Source organism: Lissotriton vulgaris, chromosome 10 (assembly GCF_964263255.1).
Source record: "Lissotriton vulgaris chromosome 10, aLisVul1.2, whole genome shotgun sequence".
In the NCBI taxonomy this organism is placed as follows: domain Eukaryota; kingdom Metazoa; phylum Chordata; class Amphibia; order Caudata; family Salamandridae; genus Lissotriton; species Lissotriton vulgaris.
Window position 1 is genome coordinate 1,079,197,062 of NC_141698.1, and position 14,372 is coordinate 1,079,211,433.

The window sequence follows — 14,372 nt, forward strand, 5'->3', positions numbered from 1 at the left end:
TTCAGAATCAATTTTCAGCCCCAAGATTTTTACCGCTGGGGCTGGTACTGGGACCACTCCCAATTCTGAGGGCCAAAAAAGATCACACCATGGGCTATTATTTGTTGGAACAATGAGCACTTCGATTTTATCTGGATTTATTTTCAAAGAATTGGCTGCCATTCAATTTACAGTGAACCTGAGCAGATTTTTTTTACTGAATCCTGGGCCTGACAGGAGTTATTAAGCAGGACAAGAAGTTGAGTGTCATCGGCATAATTAAAGACCTGACAAACCGTATGGGTCAAGACCTCCAGCAAGCGTTGCAGATAGATGTTGAAACAAAGCAGCGATAAAGCAGAGCCCTAGGTACTCCGCAGGATAGGGAGCCTAGATCCGACAGATGCTCACCCAATTGAACTCTCAGTGCGATCTGACAGAAAAGACCTAAGCCAAAGATGTACTTGCCCATTTATACCCAGATTCGTAAGACGGTTCAGCAGTATGTATCGGCTGACCGTATTGAATGCCGCTAACAGGTCTAACAGAATCAGGGCACTCGATTGTTTATTATCGGCCCTAATTCTGCGCTCGTCCAGGACAGACACCATCACTAGCTCTGTGCTATGATGTGCTCTAAAGCCCGCCTGTCTAGTATGAAGCAGTTGATGATCTTCCAAATACCTTGCATGTATTTTCAATACATACTGCTCCAAGATTTTTGCTACAAAGGGGAGCTGCGAGATAGGCCTATAGTTTTTTAAGGTCTGGGTATCTGCACCAGGATTTTTCAACAGGGGTGTAACCCTAGCTTCCGTCAGATTTGTTGGTAAATAACCCAAATCTAAGGAGTCATTGAGTAGTCCCAAAACCTGCTTTTCCAGACCTCACAGAGCCATCTGAAAAACCCTCTGAGGACAAGGGTCCGCTCGGGAGCCTGATTTAATATGCTTTACTAGTGTTATCAAAGTAGCTGCATCAAGACTAGGAGATTTACACAGCTGACTGCTAGGACAGGGGGGGCTACTCTGGTCAAGGGAACTGAAGTCAATGGGAGTTCTTGTGATTTCGAAGATGATGTCCGTGACTTTCTGAAGGAAGCACTCCTGAAAGGCATTGCAATCCGGAGATGCGATTGTGGACTTCTTCTCAACTTTTTGACTCAACTCCTTCAAGATGGCCATTGGACCCCTTGTTCCCCGCCCCCACCATTTTGATGCAGCATTAGCAGCGCATAAGGTATTGCTTTCAAAACAAATAAACACACGAATAAAAAAAAGTAGGGTCGCCACTGAATGTACCATTTCTAGAACCTTACCACAAAATCTAAAATTAGACCTTTACGGCCTCGCTTACAAAGAATTGCCGTAAGGGAGAACTGCAAATTATTTTGCTGCGCTGCTCTACACCAATTCGAAATGTCAGGAACACACGTATTTACAAGATACGGACGGTGCATTCCTGTCCTTTCAACCGGCGCACATTTTGCAGCTGAGCGCCAACGCAGGCACCGTTGCACCATAGTGCAAAGGTGTCTGCATTGTTGGCAGGATTCTTTTTGCATAGGAAGGGGCACCTACCTGCGCAAAGCAATCCATGGAATATTTTTCCTCTTTATATGTGTGCTGCACAATGCGGCACAGACGAAAAGAGGAAAAAAACGAAGAAATATGAAAACATTTCTCCTCGTTACACCTGCTCTGGGGCGGTGTACGGTTTTGGCGCTACCCCTGGGTTTACCTGATTTTGTAAATCTGGGGCAGCGCCAAAATCCATGGGTGTTGCATTGGAGCAACCACTGTAATGCCCACGAAAAGCCTCCCTGACGCAGTGTAATGCACTGCAGCGACTTGCACTGCGTTGCCTTACCCCATATCTACAAGGACATAAAAAAACACGCAAAGGTGCTCGCGTGGCCTTGTAGATATGGGTCTGCACACTGTGTCTACGGAGCACCACAAGAGTGACGCTGCAGCTGCGCAAATGCGCCGCAAAGGGCTTGTAAATGAGCCCATGCGTCTTCAGCTTTCTCTTTGCTCCTACATTTTGGTTACTTCATGGTGTGTGCCAACGTGTAACTGTAGTGAGCCTCCTTGGCACGTGACAGGTGCACGCCTAGACTCATGCATTCACTGCGCACCTTTAGTCGCTTCCAGTCTGGTGCCTTTCGCGGGGCCAAGGCTCTGAATCACTGCGTCCTCATTAGCAGGAAGACCTTCACTTCCTCCTCACCCTGATCTGCCTGCACAAACTGTCAATAAGGCCTCATCAATAATGGAGCAGCCGAGCCGCTCCTGAATTATACATCCAGCCTCCCGCTGCAGGCCTGCACCTGCACCCGCAAGGCTCGTCGCTTCAACATGGCGGCCACGAAACGCAGACGCGGAAGAGATGCACGCGTTCTTTCTGCTAGTTCAGTCCAACCCATGAAATCCACTCCTTACCACAGATTCTTTGTCAGACATACCTCCTTTTAGGCAGAAAAGGCCCTGTTTGTCAAGAGCATGGCTATAATTGGTGCAGAGTACAGGGATTCATTTGTAAAAAAAAAAGAAAATAAGTGCCAGGGCTCTCGTCAGGAGGCCACTGCAGCCTGCACCACACACTGCCTTTGGCCAGCGCTGCCAATGATAGTAACAACACACCTCCTAACCATCACACTACTAAAAGTGTGACAGCGCTGACTATTTCAGGCTCCCAAAGCTGTAAGAATGGCTTGGGCGGCAGTCAATAGTCATGTTTAATGTATATTGAATTAATAATTACCTGTCGTTGTGGTCGTCTCTAAATTATACAGACAGCACCACCTTGTGGCAGACTGTCACAAGCTCCGGTGTTGACAATTGTGTTCCGGTGCCAAGCACTGGAAACCACCGGCTCAAATTAAGCAATGCAGCAGGATCAGTTGCACTTGGCTCAGGGGTAAGTGAGAGGGGCCAATTACACTGCAATTATATATGTCTTTTACTTCCAAATCAGAGAGCAGGAGGGCCCATTTTCTGTGTCTGCATTAGGGCCTGTGGTAGCTTACACCACTGCTGCCTATTAAAACTAGATAAAGGGAAATAGACACCAGGGCCCAATTCTTATTATTTTTTTAAATAAATACTTGAAAAAAAACTATTTCACGACTGCAGAACCAATGTAGATGCAAATGAATGCATGCAGATGGCACACATATGCAAGAACAACACATTAGTGAATTAGTCAAAGTTTTAATGCTAGGTCCACTCCTCGCATAAAATAATTTAGTGGGGTGCCCCATGATGACGTAATATTTTCTTTCAACATCTAGGTCAAGGTAAAACATTGGAGTGAGGCTTGAGAGCTTTCCCACTAGAAAATATGAACAATAATGGATAATCAGTGGTGCCTTCAAGCTTGCAACAGTGCATGTATGCCATATAAGCCATTACAAGTGAGCCAAACATTTCAACTGAGAACTCTGGCACAGGTGTCTCAAGCATTGCTCTGATTCTGCATTTGTGACAGGTAAGATATTTCTCCTACGTGCTGATCCCATTTGAGTCAGAAAGGTTTTTAGACTCATAAAATGGGATTCCAAACGGATAGCGGTTCTCACGCCCCTCTCTCCTGCCTTCAGCAAGGTTCCCATTTCTAACAACAGGCACTTGTTGCTCATCTCTTGACCCCATATCACTACAGGGTTCACTATCAATGAATGAACTATCAATATGGGTTTCCGGAGTCGCGTGCTTCAACACCCATCAGGGGTAACAAGCGCTATATAAATACAAACCTTTTTTCCTCTTCTATCCTTCCTAATCCAAATAACTGACCAACCTATCCACCACTTAAAATGGACTTGCATGTTTCACTATACTAATTCAACAATATTCCTCTATGGGACCGGGAGTAGCGTGCTACCCGCCGAAAAAGCGCTTTGACGCCTCGTCAGGGGTAGTAAGTGCTATATAAATGCAATTACAATACAGTACAATACAATGTGCCTTCTTTTGCACAAATGAAAGCTCTTCCTAATCCCCCACCCACCCACTACGTGTCTCTGTTTGGTTCTTCTGTGTGTATCTGGACAGAGTCATCTTCACTCTGTCAGCGGCCAGGGCGGTGGGCGGACTCTGGAACACGGGGCTCACGGTTCGATTCCCGGCACCGGCCGCAGGTAAGCCCAGCACCTTGTGACTCTGGGCAATAGCTCGCTTAATCTTCCCAATGGCCCCCAGCGACAGGATACCTCACCTGAGGTAGCTGTGAGCTTTACAAATTCTGGTATTACTATTATTATTAAAGAAATGGAGAGAGAGAGTGTGACACTATGGCCAGATCTGCCGACTTTGGAACCAGGTTCGAGTCTCAGCTCATTACCCTGCGATTCTGGGCAGGTCACTTAATTTCCTCGTGCCTGAAAACAAATGAACGTGCCCTTGTGTAATGTAATTGGTGTTCATGTAAAGATCTCCAATACCTTCAGGTCGAGTTTGCACTATGTAGAACACTGCTAGAAGTCGATAAAACTAAACCTAGGCACCATTTGTCGAAGTAGTTGAGTGTTGACAATCTGCACACAAGATCATGTGGAGTTAGCGCTCAAACGGCAAAGCCATTCTTTTAATTTACAGTGTTATTGTCTTTAGGTATTTTATATAACAACCTTGTGCAGACATCACAATGCAAATATTTACTATAAACCGGATAACACAGCTGCTGCATGCTGGCCACCTCTTTACCTAAGAAGAAAAGCTAATAATTTGCAGGACCTCATCTTTGGCCCAGGTCAAACTTCCCTGTAGCTGTGTCTTGCTATTGACTTACAATACAATGAACATCACTTTCATACCAGTGTTCCCCATTCCAAGCTTGATATGTCTTGTTTTGCTCCTTGGAAACTAGAAACAACCACAGGATAACCTGCATAATGATTTATCGACCCACTGAAACACCAGCTCCATTTTTTACCTGTCTGGAAGAGTTAATTCATGCACAATCAGTCTTCCCAGATGTTGTCCATGTTGATATTTCCCTCTCACCTCCCACCCTCCTGTTTTCTCTGTTGCTTCTACCCTCCCACCCTTTTGTAGTTGGAGTTGCTTCTACCCTCACACCCTCCTGTTGTCTGTGTTGCTTCTACCCTCCCACCCTCCTGTTTTCTCTGTTGCTTCTACCCTCCCACCCTTTTGTAGTTGGTGTTACTTCTACCCTCCCACCCTCCTGTTGTCTGTGTTGCTTCTACCTTCCCACCCTCCTGTTTTCTGTGTTGCTTCTACCCTCCTGTCCCTCCTGTTTTCTGTGTTGCTTCTACCCTCCCACCCTTTTGTAGTTGGTGTTGCTTCTACCCTCCCACCATCCTGTTGTTTGTGTTGCTTCTACCCTCCCTCCTCCCACCCTTTTGTAATCTGTGTCGCTTCTACCCTCCCACCCTTCCATTGTCTGTATTGCAACCCCCACCCGCCATAAGAAAAAAATAACAAAAACGCTATGACGCGGGCAGTGCTGGCCATATCATAGTACTTTTTTCGCCCTCCTGTTGTCTGTGGAGCTTCTTCAAAAATATTAGGCTCAGCATCCGTGCTTGGTCACTTGTTTTTCGTTTCAACACAGTCACAGTTGTAAATCAATGTGGGAAACATTCAAGTACTCACTCTAAAAATACAGGAATGCATTGGTATTGCCAGGGCTGGAACGGAACTCAAAGCAGCCCTGGCAATTTTGTAGGAATAACAGCTCCACCACCTCTCGCGGGGAGGTGGGTGGAGGCAAGCGTGAAGCAATGTTGCTGGGGGTCGATCATTCAGCACTGCTGCAAAACCACCCTCCAGTAACAAAACTGGTCCCCCTGCTGCAAAACCGACCCTCATCCTATCAGCCTCCCAGAGAAATGTACGGTATGCCTAGCCTGGCCCTGGACATTGTACCAGAAGCCGCTGCAATCATTCTTGTTCTCTTCTGAGCGCGAATGCAAGGTATATGTGAACGAATGGACCCTGCGGGAATGAATGGATCCTGATGTTTTGTTAAAATGTGCCAGCCCCTGTCCCAAAAAATAGGAATGCATGCCAATGCAGTCACTGCGACCCTTCCTTAAAACTATGATCAGTGCCACTGGAATGATGCTGCAGGAGAAGACCACATTATGTGGTAGAGTTGACTAAATTATGCTGCAAGCAAGAAAGGGGAAATGATGCTGCCTCATGCTGCATATATTGCTTTATTATTTAAAATTGTTACCTTTGTTAATGTTGTCTTGCCAAAGGTTTCACCTCATAAAAACCATTTTAATACTCAAATACAGCAAAAACGTTTGAAAAGTGACTCGTCAACCTTGGCCAAGGGCCTTCCACTGAGCAGACACATGTCACTGCATGTGTAGTAACCTTTGATGGGCTTGAGCTAGAAATACTTTTTTTTAATTAAAACTTGCAAATTAGGCAGCAGATGATGAATTATATCGCAAATGCAGCAAATTCATAACTATGCAAAAAACGGAGCAGCTGTAGAATTGCATAATTCCTGTGGACCGGGCATTAATCCTCAAATGACTGTGATCAGCAAACCAAACACAAAACCTAATAATGTGCATGTATTCAGTGCTGGAACTGGAAACAATTACTCTGGGAACTCATAAATGGGGTTTAAGGCGTGGCAGAGGAAAGGGGGTGGAGCCATGAGGCACAGAGCTTGAAAAGAGTCTGACAGAACTTTTATACATTTTTTTTAAATCTGCGGCAAAGAAATTGGCACCAAGAACTATAAATCTGTTCTAGATTACTTAGTTGTTCACAAAGAGGCTGCATTTTAAAATATCCTGTAGGTTTAAGACACCTCCTGCACAGATCTTGGTGTGTCCAGCAATTTTGAAGGGATTATAATAGCAGAAAGATAACTCTGGTGGTTGGCACAGTTCTTGGAGAGTTCTGTGCATAGTCCAGTCACAGTTTTGACTTATAAAGTAGCATAGAGGGTTTTGATGTACCTGCAAATTGTGTAACATGCAGATTACAAATTGATATTTTATTTGGAGAGGTAAATGGGCTGAGATTATTTTGTTAGTTACCATTCACCGGATACAAGCCTTTGAATATAGCGCAGTGACCTATTTAATGGCATCAAGGAAGGAACTGCTGCAAACTGCAAGTCATCATGGGTTCAGATTCTTATTTTTGCTTCTCAATCTGTTGTTATTGGAAGATTGCTAAAAAGGGGATAGTTTGGGAAGTAATGAAGTCTTGTTAGTACAGACAATCACCATGCTGCGTTTTATATCCGGACTTTGTGTTTTACCCGGCCATTTACCTTTAAGACTTAGGGGCATATATAGAAGCCCCTATTGCCACAGTAATGTCACTTTTTAACAATGTTCCTGTGGCGCGCGCCACCTTATTTACAAGGGGGCGTTAAGCCACTTAACTTGGCTTAACACCGCCTTGTAAATAAGGCCCCCTTGTACTTTACACTTAGCGTGAAAGGGGTTGGCAATGGGTGTTGCAGTGGGCGTTCTGCCGCAATACTCGTTGATTTTGACACTGCCTCCTATTTATAAAGGTGGTATAAATAGGAGGCCGCGCCAAAATTAAGACCAGGGAAAACCAGGTCTTAACATAGCGAAACGAAGAGAAATTATTCATTTCTCCTCGATTTTGCCGTTTCTATATGTGCTGCAGTGTGCAGTACACATAGAAATAGCACATTGCCATTAATGATTGTTTATGTGCAGGAAGGTGCCCCTTTTTGCAAATAAGCAATCATTAAAAATGATGATTTACAACTTCTATGTATGCTGCACAATGCAGCACACATCAGAGGTACAAATCGCCATTCTCAATTGTTTATGTACGGGAAGGGACACCTTCCTGCATATAAACAGTCAATCCCTCAATGCTGACACTCTTGCACTATGGTGCAAAGGTGCCGACATTGGTTCTAGGCAGCTACATTTAGCACCAGCAGAGGGAGAAACTTAGGGGTTCGCCGTATTATTAGAAATTTCCACCCGCTGTGGATTGCACCACCAGAGATCAAATAATACAAGTGTCAATAAAGAATGTCCATGAATTGTTATATCATGTTTTGTTTCTTCTTCATTCAATTTTCTTTAGGCAGCCAACGCGTTTCGTTCAAAAGAACTTCATCAGGGCGTGCTGGCTGTGCCCCATGTGCACAGACATCACATCTTGTTTCTTTGTATTCTGCGCCCAAATCAAAGTAAGCGGCTGCTGTGCAGAGCGAAAAGTAGCGTCCTCTCCTGAGGAAAAAAGTATCCGTTTGGAAGTTTGCAGCGCATTTCTGCGTTACTAAAGTGACAGAATACGACGTTAGCAATTTTGGAGCTAAGCCGTGTTCCCCCACTTGCATGTAAATTTACCCCATAATGTCTTTGAGTATGGATGATATGTGATTTCTACACCTTATAACCTACAATCTCTTATGTAACATTTACTGTAAATTGATTTACACACATTATGATTGATTGCAACCACGAGGATAAACCAGACATGATACCCAATAGCGAGGAATTTGCCTCATTCTTTACTAGGAAGATGGAAAGCATAAGGACGGACCTGCTCAACGACCTAATAACCCTCCCTGACACTCAGACGGTCTCGTCAACTCCCACACCACTAGTCCCATCCTTCTGCTATTCAAAGTTTGACCTAAAAAAGAACGCTTCATGGTCCTCCTTCAACTTCTACAGTGAAGAATCCATACTAAAAATTCTGACGGCCTTGAATCCCTCCAACCACTTCACAGACCCTACCTAAAAGACATAATACCACTTCTACTACCTTCTACAGGCAACTCTCCTTCAAGGAACCATCCCAGAAATCCTTAAAGCAGGATAGGTATCCCCTATCTTAAAGAAGCCATCAGCGGACCCATCGGACTGAAACAACTATCGCCCAATTTCCAACATCCCAGCTCTGGCCAAACTCTTAGAAAAATGGGTTAATACACAATTGGGCAACCACATAGATCACTTCAACCTTCTCAACCAATTCCAATCTGGCTTCCAAGCAGGTCACAGTACGGAATCAGCCGTGACACTCATAATAGATGACACACTAAAAATCCTTGACCAAAACAAAACTTGTTTACTAATTTTGCTTGACCTATCTTCGGCCTTTGACACAGTCAAACATGACAATGTGCTGCCACCCCGTCCTGAAGAAGGTGTTTTTACACCGAAACATGTCGACGCACACAGATAGGAGGTAACGCACATTGTCTGCGTGGCAACCTCCCACACTTTATTTTAATAGCACCAGCCCGGGGGCTTATTAAATATTTTTTAGTCACCCCACGAGCCAGGTCCTTTTTAACCTTCACTTAGTTCTAAACCCCACCATACTCTCACAAAAAACAACCCCTCATCCGCACCACACATAGTCTATCAAGTGCTCCCGCGTATCCGTAGGTCGCAGCACGCCGAACCCCGTAGAGGGGTACGATGACCCCGATGATGAAGCATGATACAAATAGAACTACAAGTTCCAATATTCTAAAAACATTTCTAGACTGACTGAGCTACTCACATATGCCAATGGAAATTTGAGAGGTTTCTTTTGGAAACCATCTTTTTAATTTTTGCCAATATCCCATATAAAGTTGCTATAGAAACTGCTACTTGGCTTTCTATTGTTGATGCAGATTTCTGTCACTTTAATTTATAGAGTTTATATATAAAAATTACCAACCAGAGGATTTTAGTGCACGATGATCTGGTCACGGCTTTAGTTAAAAAGACCACGCCTCTAATAAGTAATTCATAATCTTGTTTCTTAGTTCACGCCCCTTTACAGACCCTCCTCCACCCCCACCACTTGGAGCCCACTGAAAGCCCTGGTTGGTTACCCCCAGACTTAAGGCAGAAGCACCGAGGGTGCTCATTTTCACAGAGTAGCGCCTACTACAAGGGGCCGCCAGTGACTTGCTGCTGCGAGAGACGTCCTGCTGAGAGCTGCAGGGGGCAGTTAATCACAGAAACTCTATGGGGCATATTATCAACGGCCAGCGATAATTAACGCTGGACGTGCTTAGCGATAATTTTATTATCGCAGGCTATCTCTGGAATTTATCGCCCTGGTAGTACGTTATTAACAACGCATTTCTCCAGGGCGATAAAAATTTCAGAGATAGCGAGGTTATCGCCTTTTTGCAGGGAACATCGCTTGTTTTCCAGTGATGTTCCCTGCAAAACGAAAATAACCTTGCTGATACGACCCACTGGGTCGTATCAGCGTAATCCACCCCTATGTTGGGGATAGGTAAGTCTGCATTTTAGCAGATGTTAGTTTTTGGAGAAGCCAGCAGTTTTCTCCAAAAACGATTGTGTGCTAAAATGCTGGGGCAGCCTAGTAAATATCGCGATGTGAACATCAGCGATATTTGCAAGGTAGTCCATTCCGGGGTGCGCCCAGTGACGCCTACTTTGCATCTCATTAGAGATGCAAAGGGAGTCGTTGGGAAAAAGGGTGCTAACATACGATTATGCATGTTAGCACCCTCTGGTAAATAGGGTGATAGTTTTATCTCCGCTTTTTTGGCTTTTTAAGCCAACAAAGCGGAGATAAAGACCTTGTAAATACGCCCCTTTGTTTTATGTATCATGTTACAGAGGACTTTTTAGATCGTTTTTATTTTCAGTATCTTTGCGTTTCTTTGCACAATTAATAAAATGACACAATATCACACAGTCATTATATTTTGATAGGTCTGGTGTTTTCAGAGATATTCACACTTCTCTAAGTGTCTGAAACAGGGTGGGGAAGAGGAGCTGCTGCTCAGGTTCAGCCACAGTCATCACACTGAAATGAAATGAAATGAAATGAAAATTAGGTTTATATAGCGCTGCAGTTGCCCTGAGGCGTCCAGGCGCTGGAGCTAAACCTAACAAACCTGGCCACTAAGGCTGTCAGTTGTTGAACAGAAGGGTTTTGAGCTGTTTCCTGAAGCTGGTGAGATTTGTGTTGTTTCGCATCTGCAGCGGGAGAGTTTTCCACACTGCTTGGTCTACAGGGCCCAGGCCACCGCAGCATTCGTGTTTAGGGCCTCTAGCAGCAGAACTGGACTGTACGAGATGTTAAATAAGGTACTCAGCAATGCCAGTGGCTGCTATGGAGACACATTTGTGTCTGCAATTGAAAGACAATTATCACTTTTGTCGGAGAGGAAGCTTCCAGGCTTCATTATTCAAAGAAATGCACTTAGAAGGTTTTATTTAGCCAGTGAAAGCAATCCATCTACATGAGTCAAGCAAACCCTCATGTTATCCCTTTCAGTCATTTACAAGCTCAATTACCTTTTTATATCTGGACAAACACATGTGATAGGTACAATTATTTTTAAATGTTCTTTTCACATTTCTCCTGTGATAAGGTCTATTTTATTTGCTTCTTTTGTATGGTGCTCACACAGCCAGGAAGCTGCTTCAAAGCACAAATAAATGTATAAGAATGCTCGGATTTTAGGATGAAAAACCTGCGCTCACGTGTAATGATGTGAAATGGTTCATGTACCCCAATGTGGTATAAATAAGTGCATGTGATGTGATTATAGCTTGCAGATTTAGAGAATAAATGCATAAACACACCAGGGTTACTAAACCAAAATGTGGATGCATTCGCAAACACATATATTGTTTACATTTATTTACTTGAATGGTTGTATTTGATTTCATAGAAAAAACCAATCTCAATGTACTACCATTACTGAGAACACATTTCCCCTAAACTGTTTAATGGCAATTTGCAGGATGAATAGCATTAGCCATTTCAGAGAAACCAATTCATAGAATGTCTTTTTTTACCATTGGCTTTTGTATGCTATTTTCTGAGGTGTAAATGCAATGGCTGCAGATATTACTCATAGAAACATTTTTGTTAGGGGAATTTCTTTCAGTTCTTTACTCTAGGGGAGATACTTCAGGTTTAGATCTGTTACATTGTAAAACAATTTATTCGGATGCTTTTTATTTGTTGACCCCTTACTCCCCTAAACACCATCCATCCTTGGTCCCCACACATCTCCTAAACAGCAGCATCACCTCACCATACCTAAACTACACCCATCCTTGACACATAAACTCTACCCATTCCTAACTCTAAAAGCCCTGCCTACCCCTGAACTCCACCCATTCCTGAATCCAATAGACCTGGCAAGTCGCTCCCCTCGCAGTTCAGCACCATCTGTGTGACGCTGCCCTGAGCCCTCTGCTGTCCCTCGCTTCGGCCTGTGCCCCTTCTTAGTCTGTACTATTCATAGTTTTTTCACTCAGTTCTCTGTTGGTTTATTGTTGTATTATTGTGTCCACTTCCTCTTCTGTGACCGTTTTTTCGCCCATTTCACCCATTTTTGTGCCCTTCTTACCCTGCACCACCTGCCTGCTACCCCCTTTGTTCTTCTTATGCTGCTGCGTCCCTGCGGCCCGCCCCCCCCCGCTCTCCCATTCGCCGCCCCGCTCCCGCCTCCCAGCTGCTCCTCCCTCCCACCTCCCCTCATATGGGAGCTGTGCGCAGCGGGCGCGCCGCTGGTGCACCGAAGGCGCGCCTAAGGCAAGCCCGTCTGTGCCCGTCCGCGCATTGACGGAGCCCAGTGCCAGAACCCCTGGTCCCCATGAACGCCACAACGCCCATCTCCGCTATGACTCCAGCACCCTTCACGCACTCAACGCCGGACGATCATGCACCTGCTGCCTGGCCGCCCTTAAGCACACCCATGGACCCTTCTCCTGTCAGAACTGCAGCTTCACCAGTATCCTGCCCGCCAACCCACAGACCAGCAAAGAACCCAACTACCTTAGATGCATTCTTCTCAACACCCGCTCCGCCCGCAAACACGCCGTTGAACTCTGGGACCTATTCGACTCAACCTCCCCAGACGTCTCCTTCCTGGTGGAGACCTGGATGAACCCCTCCTCGGCACCACACATCGCCATAGCCATCCCGGAAGGCTACAAGATCACCCGCAAGGACCGCACAAACTTAATAGATGGAGGAATCACCATTGCCCACAGGAACACTCTCAGAGTCTCGACCTACACCAACGACACCCTCAGCACCGCCGAACACTTGCACTTCTAGATCCACACCGACCCCAACACCACTCTCATCTACAGACCCCCCGTACCCCGACCACAGTTCAGCGACTTTATCGCTGACTTCGTCAGCACACATGCCCTCACCTCCACGGACTACATCCTCCTGGGGGACCTGAACTTCCACCTCAAGAACAACAACCACACTAACTCCACCACCCTGATCGACAACCTAGCCAACCTCGGACTCAGACAACTCGTCACAACACCAACCCACTCGGCTGGCCACACGCTTGACCCCATATTCTCTGTAAGCCCCCACGTCACCTTCAACCACACCACCGAACTCCACTGGACCGACCACCGCTGCATCCACTTCACCTTTCAGAAACCCTACCACGCACCACCGCACCCAACAGATCCCCCGCCGCTGCTGGAGCAAAGTCATCGAAGACCAGCTAACCACCACCCTCGCCCAGAGCCTACCCCCCGACCCCACCGACTCCACAGCCCGCAACCTCAGACAGTGGATCCGCATCTGAAGAGCGACCTCAGGTGGCAGATCGTTCTCCCACCTCACCACCAAGACGGGAAACACCCTCCCCACCCTCCTACGGCAGACCCAAGACCTACTAACCTTCAGAAGACTCCTCAAGACCTGGCTTTTCGAGCAGTAGCAGCATCCCCCGTCCCCCCAGCGCCTTGACACCCTCACGGGTAAGTAGCGGACTTTATAAATGCCATGATTGATTGATTGATCACGCAAAACTACACCCATCCCTGGCCCAAAAACTCCACCCAAACTAGAACCCAAAAAAGTATTTCATCCTCAAACTCCACCTATCCTTGAACTCTAAAACCCCTTCCTACTTCTAAACTCCATACTTTCCTGGACTTTCTCCAAAAACTCCTCTCCTTGCCTACACCCCACCCATCCCTGGACCCTAAAAAGCCCTTAAAAACTCTCATGACCCCTAATTCATAAAGGCCCTTTCAACACTTAAACTCCACACATCCGTGAACCCTAATAAACCCTAACAACCCTAAACTCAACCCATCCTTGAACCCTTAAAACCCATCAACCACTGTAAACTCCACCAATTCTTGAACCCTTAAACTATTTCTGGCCATAAACCCCACTCATCCCTGGTCCTAAAAACACCTCCCCACTCTTAAACACTTACCATTCCTGAACTTTAATAGCCCTTCACTACCCCAAAACTCGACCCATGATGGAACATTAGAAAAAAGACACCAGCTCTAAATCCACTTATCGGGGAACCTTAAAAATACTTCATGACCCTAAGCTACACCCATTCCTGATCCCTAAAAACTCTCACCTCCTCTAACTCCACCCATGCCTGAACCCTAAAAATAACTTTCT